This window comes from Setaria italica, chromosome I (assembly GCF_000263155.2).
Source record: "Setaria italica strain Yugu1 chromosome I, Setaria_italica_v2.0, whole genome shotgun sequence".
Classification (NCBI taxonomy): Eukaryota; Viridiplantae; Streptophyta; class Magnoliopsida; order Poales; family Poaceae; genus Setaria; species Setaria italica.
In genome coordinates this window covers 10,013,458-10,020,143 of record NC_028450.1, presented here as the reverse complement: position 1 = coordinate 10,020,143, position 6,686 = coordinate 10,013,458, and the positions used below count along the sequence as shown (strand labels likewise).

General features: G+C 50.0%; 1 pseudogene; it reads right to left on the bottom strand.

Annotated features, from left to right (window-relative positions):
- Nucleotides 1-4,011: 4,011 nt before the first annotated feature.
- LOC101759926 lies at nucleotides 4,012-6,486 on the bottom strand (annotated as a pseudogene).
- Between the last annotated feature and the right edge of the window lie 200 nt (nucleotides 6,487-6,686).

Below are 6,686 nucleotides of genomic sequence, written 5' to 3'. Positions count from 1 at the left end.
AGATTCCCCATCACATCAAACTTGCGGTACATGCATGGAGTACTGAATGTAGACGAAATCAAAACTAATTGCACAGTTTTGTTGTACTTTGCGAGACGAATCTTTTGAGCCTAATTAGTCAATATTTGGATAATAATTCACAAATACAAACGAAACGCTACAGTTGCGCTACAGTAATTTTAGTTGTCCAAAGTTGGGCAACTATATCATGTCAGAGAAAAGTTGAGATAAATCATGCTGCCGCAAATATACGTGAGATTGCTTTTCCCTAACCAACCCCCCCACACACACACCGCAAATGTGATATAATTCAGCTTATACACATACACATGTAAGCTGAACTAAACAAACTCCCTCGATTCTTCGAGGATGGTGGATGCGTGTATGTGGATGGTGGATACGCCAAAGTTCATCGCTCCTCGATCGAAAACACGATCAAATACGTAGCTAATAACAAGCACTCCGTTGACAAAACTACTAGCAAAAGTTAACTTATCTTCTTCCAAAGAAAAAGATTACTTATCTGTGGGATGCCAACCTTGCTATATGCATGCACGATAGGCTATCGCGAGTCAAAGTACACGTCGATCCGCTGCCTGCTTCTTGGGTGGGTCCCAATATTCCTTCTCTCAACCTCCACGTACCGTTGCTTGTTTACGACTCTGACTTGAGCGCACACAGCCGAACGTACACCAGCCGTACAGCAACGAGCCAACGACCCCCCGCACCACCCACCACCGTCTGCTTAAACTAACAACTGCTTAACCATATTCAAAAAAGCTCTGCATTCAGGTCCGTACATTGCATGGCGCAAGTGGTGCGATGGCGCAACAATTAGCTCACTAAAGCATGTTACATAATCTAATCTTTCCCACGTCAAGCTCAATAACTCACAGATCATGACGCCTCACCTTCCATCGACAACAACGGCACGAGGCTGATGCATACGCAGATGCAATTGACAGTTAGTGAAATTGCAGCTTAGCGCGAGCCTGCGAGGCATTAATTGTTATATGGTTTGTGTTTGCACCGTGACCTCCTCGTAAACATAGGCAGGGGCATGCTCTGCAACATCTCCGGTCGTAAATATAATGAACTTATTGGAGGAGGCTATTTTTGATGTCTAAATTAGACACATATTTGAAGAACGACCGGTGGCGCTATTTTTCTCGAATTTTTGGATCCTTGGTTTTTCTTTTGGTTTCCAAAGTACTTCTCTTCAACACCCCCCAGAGTTACTGCAAATAATTTCAAAGTCAACTCTAGAGCAGGCATCCTGACACCCCTCTATAATAAAATTGGACGAACAATGACCCTCTTAGCCTATTCAAAGGTGGCTTTGCACTAATCTATTCATGTTACACATGGTCCAATTCAGATTTTCAGAGCAATGTTTAAGCAGGGGTGCAAATGCCAAATGGGTTCCTCTCTCTTTCAGCTCGACACCTCCTTCCACTACTAAAAATGTTTTTTTTCAGGAGAAAGCACTCGATCGATCGAGTGTCCTAACCGATCACCTCGATTGATGGCCGGGTAACTTGATGAGTTTTCGCAATCCATCCATTCCATCCAAGCAAATGCTTCAGTTGTTGCTTGTTTGCATTAACAAATACTTTATCTGCATTTGGTCGGTCAGAAGAATACTTTATCTGCACCCGGCTGCCGGCCAGGCAGGCAGACGATCAATAAGCAGATCTGTACTCCCGAACACCCGATCGGAGATTCGTTCCTACTCAAACAATGCAAGTTGCAATCCCCCTGCATGCTGCTGACTGCCCACTGACTCAGACACTCTCACTGAGTCAGCGCACGTATGGCACCACATCAGCAGTCGGACCAGCTGATAGATCCCCATGAGAATCCAAGAGGAAACCTTCAGACTTTTTTCCTCCAAGCTGAAGAGGAGAACAACAATGCGAGACAAGATCGATCACCTAAGGCTGGAGCTCGGCAATCCTCACTGATGACCAACCAAAGGCAGTTACCGCGTAATTTCCCGCTGAAAGATTCTCTTAAGCCCTGGCGCCAGGCAAGTTGGGTGGAGATGCTCATGCAGTTAATCGATGGTATAATCTCTGGAGACGCCCGGCAGAGATTATACCATTGGTTAAGCCCTGCCAGACAGTTTGGTCAGCACCGAGCTTGAGACGCCCCGCGGAGGACAGCAGGGAGGCGCGTTCCGCCTTGATGGCGAGCGCGTCCAGGACGTTGGCATTCATCTTTCTTCCCTGCGGAGAGCGGCAGGCCAAGGTAGGATTGGGGGAATCCCGCCACCGGCCACTCCATGATGACAGCAAGCTCTTGTCTAAAGCCTGAAATAGAATAGTAGCATCAGGACCAGGATCAGGAAGTGCAATGTTATAGCATGGCTATCGACCAAAGATATAAGATTTCATGAACATTTCAGAATGCACTGGTATTAATTGGTAGCTCAGATTTATAATTTTACTGACCTCCCAGATATCCTAGTCGGTGTGCAGACCTAGAGGACCTGCGTTGCTCCTTACACTTGCCTCTGAAAAGGGTTGGCTCCTGAGTAATGATGCTAAGTTTCATCAGGCCCTTCAGTTCCATGGTGCAAATGGCCAAATGTCGATCATCAAATGCCAGAAGAGTCGTCTTCCTGCGCCCCGTTCTGCTCCATGATCATCAAATGTTTCAGAAGGACGGCAAAAGCTTTGCTATAGTTTTATTGCAAGAAAAAGAAACAGACCAGTTTTTTAAGGGGAAACTGGACCGAAAACCTTGCAACTATGAAGGTTGACAACTACTCAACAAACAACTAAAAGACCACGCACCCTAAACACCAACTAAGCACACCCTACCAAGCATCTAGGCAACTCACAAGACCACAGAACAAGACTAACAGAGAACAACAGCTGCAACGGAAGACTGCACCAGAAAGCAACTAAACTCAGCAACTGGCCAACAGCAAATGTCAAAGAAAGCTCCCAACTGACAAGGTGACAAGCAGCTACCAACTGAAAGACGAGCTTTTAAATTTTCTAAATATATTCTTCCCTTAGATGGCCATGAAGGTGCAGACCTACTGTCGCTGATGAACACTGGGGGCCTTGAACACTGAATCCATGAGCCCTTAGAAGAACTTACTTGATGCTTTCAGGGCACAATGAGCTGAGACTCCTAATATACGCGAAGAGGCATCTTGCAGTTGCAATCACTGCATAGACACCAGCAACAACTGCGACACTAAACTGGTGGTTTTGAACTGCAATTGCAAGCCAATAAGTTGCCAAGCGATGCAGGATGACAAACGCACACTGCACAACTATTATCAGGACAAGGAGAAACCAACCTGCCCTAGGACACTGAAACATAGTCCTTGTATGGTTTCAGTCCAGAAGGCTTTTGCATGAGAGACTCGTCTATGCATATCTCTATTCCAAAATTACTCTGAAATCCAAGTCCTCTTAATTTCGTTGTGGGTTTTTGTAGTTCATTACTCATTATATGGAACTTTGATGTATAATCAACTTTTGCAATGGGAGGAGAGAAATCAATAACTGCCAGATTCATTTGCTTATATTGCTAAAAAGTTGCATTTTGTGGAAATTTTAGAACTTGCACAATTCTCATGTGAATAAATCAGATTAGCATGGTTTTTGTTGCCCGTAGCAACATACGGGAACTTAACTAGTACCTGTACATATTTTCTATTCTCTACTTTAATGAAAAGGCAGAGCACTTGCATTGCCCTCAAAAAAGAAAAGGCATAGGAGAAAACAAGCATCAGTAAATAAAGAGAGAAACATCATTGCAAATCGATAAAATAGAGGCAAGTATGCAGATTTGTTTGGGATTATAATTGGAACCTATCACTGTCCTACATAACAACACAAATACAAGCTCATCTTTTTTTTTTCATTTGAAATTCTATGGTCTGACATGCTAGTAGTCATGTTACATCAATAACTATTCATCAATTGAGTATAAGCCTTGTGTAGAGAAGAACGTTACAGCAATCTGGTAGCTCTCTTGCACATCAGGTCATCAGCTCTGCTGAGAACCATCTTTGCCATAAAAATACAATCTTTCATTTTCAATTACTCCTTTGAGAATCAAAACTGCCGCCGCCTCATCCAGATTCTTGTTGTATCCGCTGCACGCAAATGACTGGATACAGTTTGGACAACCATCCAAGTTGGTGCAGGTACATGTTGAAATAAGTTGTAAAGCACCAATCAGCAGCTCCCCGAAGAGCAGCTTCACCTGTGATGCCAAGCCAATGCCACCGGGGTGTTTGTTGTACAACAGAATTCTTTCAGGAGTTTTAGAGGTTTGTTGAGGATCTGCACACCATGTCCCGAGATCAGAAGCACTGCACATCATATGCAAAGGTACTATGCTGAGGAGAGCATGCGATGCAGCATGGACACCGCCTTGAAATCCTAATTTCCTTTGCTCGACGGCTGCCCTTACTGATTTGGGAACAGTCACCCAAGCAGCTTGAGTATCGAAGGAGTATGGAGGCAAGTCAACCTCAATGCTGTCAGATAACACGTTGTTCGATTTCCAAATGCGATCGAAGCAGGCCCACTCGGTCGTCACCTTGCAACTGTTTGCTTGAGCAGTCGTCCTGACCATGCCAGTTTTAGATGATGACGCACTCGTAGGAGGCAAAGCAATATCACTCTACAGTCAGCTGTCCTTGAGGAGTGATCAAGCCTCTCAACACCTGAAAGAAAGCCTTGCTTTCCTCAATCTCCTCGAGCACTCGATAACCTTGCTTGTCGATCACCTTGCACCGATCATGCTCGATTGCTCGTATGCTCACCGTACGCGACGGGCTCTTGTTGTCGGGTCCAACATATTTCCGCACGCCTGAATTGTTCACCAGACATCCTTTTTCTTTCAGAGCCACCATCACACTGTTCAAACCAGAACCGAAGTACCTCTCATAGTCTCATCGTGCTACGGACATAACGGCTTTTCAAAAGCAGCACAGGCAAGATGCTGCCCCAGGACCTTGTGGTTCTGCGAATCGACCTGGCAATGCTCGACCGGCTTGCCAAACAGCTTCTGCGGGAAGTTCATGAAGTACTGGTCCAGAGCACCCTCGAAGCCGACATAGACAGAAATGGGCTCCTTCGACCTGCGTCCAGATCGCCCAGCCTGCTGCCAGAAGCTGGCAATGCTTCCGGGGAACCCGAGGTGCAGCGTCGCGTCGATGTGGCCGGACATCGATCCCGAGCTCAAGCGCGTTCGTCGTCGCCACGCCACGAAGCTTGCCCCCGAAGAGATCAGCCTCGATCCTCCTCCGGTCCTCCGCGACGTAGCCGCCGCGGTACACGCAGATGGAGTTCGCGAGCTCCGGCGACGTCTCGTCGAGCACCTCGCGCGTGCGCGCGAGCACCATTTCGCAGAGCTTCTTCGTCTTGCAGAAGGCGATGCAGCGGAGGCCGTGCTGGACCATCTCGGCGAACAGGTAGGAGACCTCCTGCACCGGGCTCGGCCGCCTCTCCTGCGCCCTGGCCACCGACGGGTTCCACAGCAAGAAGTGCTTGGCGCCGCAGGGGCTCCCGTCGTTGTTGACGAGCTCGACGTCGTCGAGCTTGGCGAGCTCCATGACGTGCTCCTTGGGGTTCGCCAATGTCGCCGTGCAGAAGATGAACTTGGGATGGCTGCCGTAGACATCCGCTCAGACGCGCTTCAACCTCCTCAGGATGAGTGCGGTGTGGCAGCCGAAGGCGCCCTTGTAGGAATGCGCCTCGTCGATGACGACGTACTCGAGGTTGGATAGGATCCTCCTGAACTGAGCGTGAGACGGCAGGATGGACATGTGGAGCATGTCAGGGTTGGTGATGAGCTGCCGCGCGCTGTCCCTGATCTTCGCGCGGTCTTTCATCGGAGTGTCGCCGTCGTAGATGCTGACGTGGGAATTGTTATTGTTGGATTGGCCCTGGGTCATCTCGAGCAGGGTCTTGAGCTGGTCCTGCGCGAGCGCCTTGGTGGGGAAGATGTAGAGCGCGCACGACGTCGAGCTCGGCGGCGAGATGGACTCGAGCACGGGGACGTTGTAGCACAGGGACCTGCCGCTGGACGTCGAGGTGGAGACGACGACGTGCCTGCCGCCGGATACGGCGGCGGCGATGGCCTCCTCCTAGTGGCTGTACAGCCTCGTGACCCCGATGGCGTTGAGCGCGGTCATGGTGTGCGGCGAGAGGTGAGGAGGGAGCGGGCAGAAGGACGCCTCCCTGCCGGAGATCTCTTGGACGTGGCGGATCTGGCCGTGCCTCCCGAGCCCTTGCTTGCCGGAGATCTCTTTGAGAGCTTGGCGTCGAGGATGAGCTTTCCGCCGCGGAGGAAGAGGTGGAAGGCCGGGGCGGCCTGCGCGGGCGGGAAGGAGGCCCGCAGCGCCGCCTTGAGGTCCCGCACGGTGGCCGCGGCGGGGAGGCGGACGGTGGTGGTGCGGCCGTCGAGCGCGCGCACCGGGAGCACCACGGCGCGCTGGTCTTTCCCCGCCATTGCCGACGACGGGGAAGGAGACCGGAGCGCGCGAATCGCAAGCGAGATCGCTGCGCCTTGCCGTCGTCGTCTGATTTTGTCAGGACGGCGCGGCGGTGGTGTGTTCGACACGGAGCATGAGTCCGACCCGGAAAGCGTAGTTGCGGTTCGAGACTACTGGGCCAGCTTTTGGGGGCCGCCAACGATTCAGCCCGCTGAGG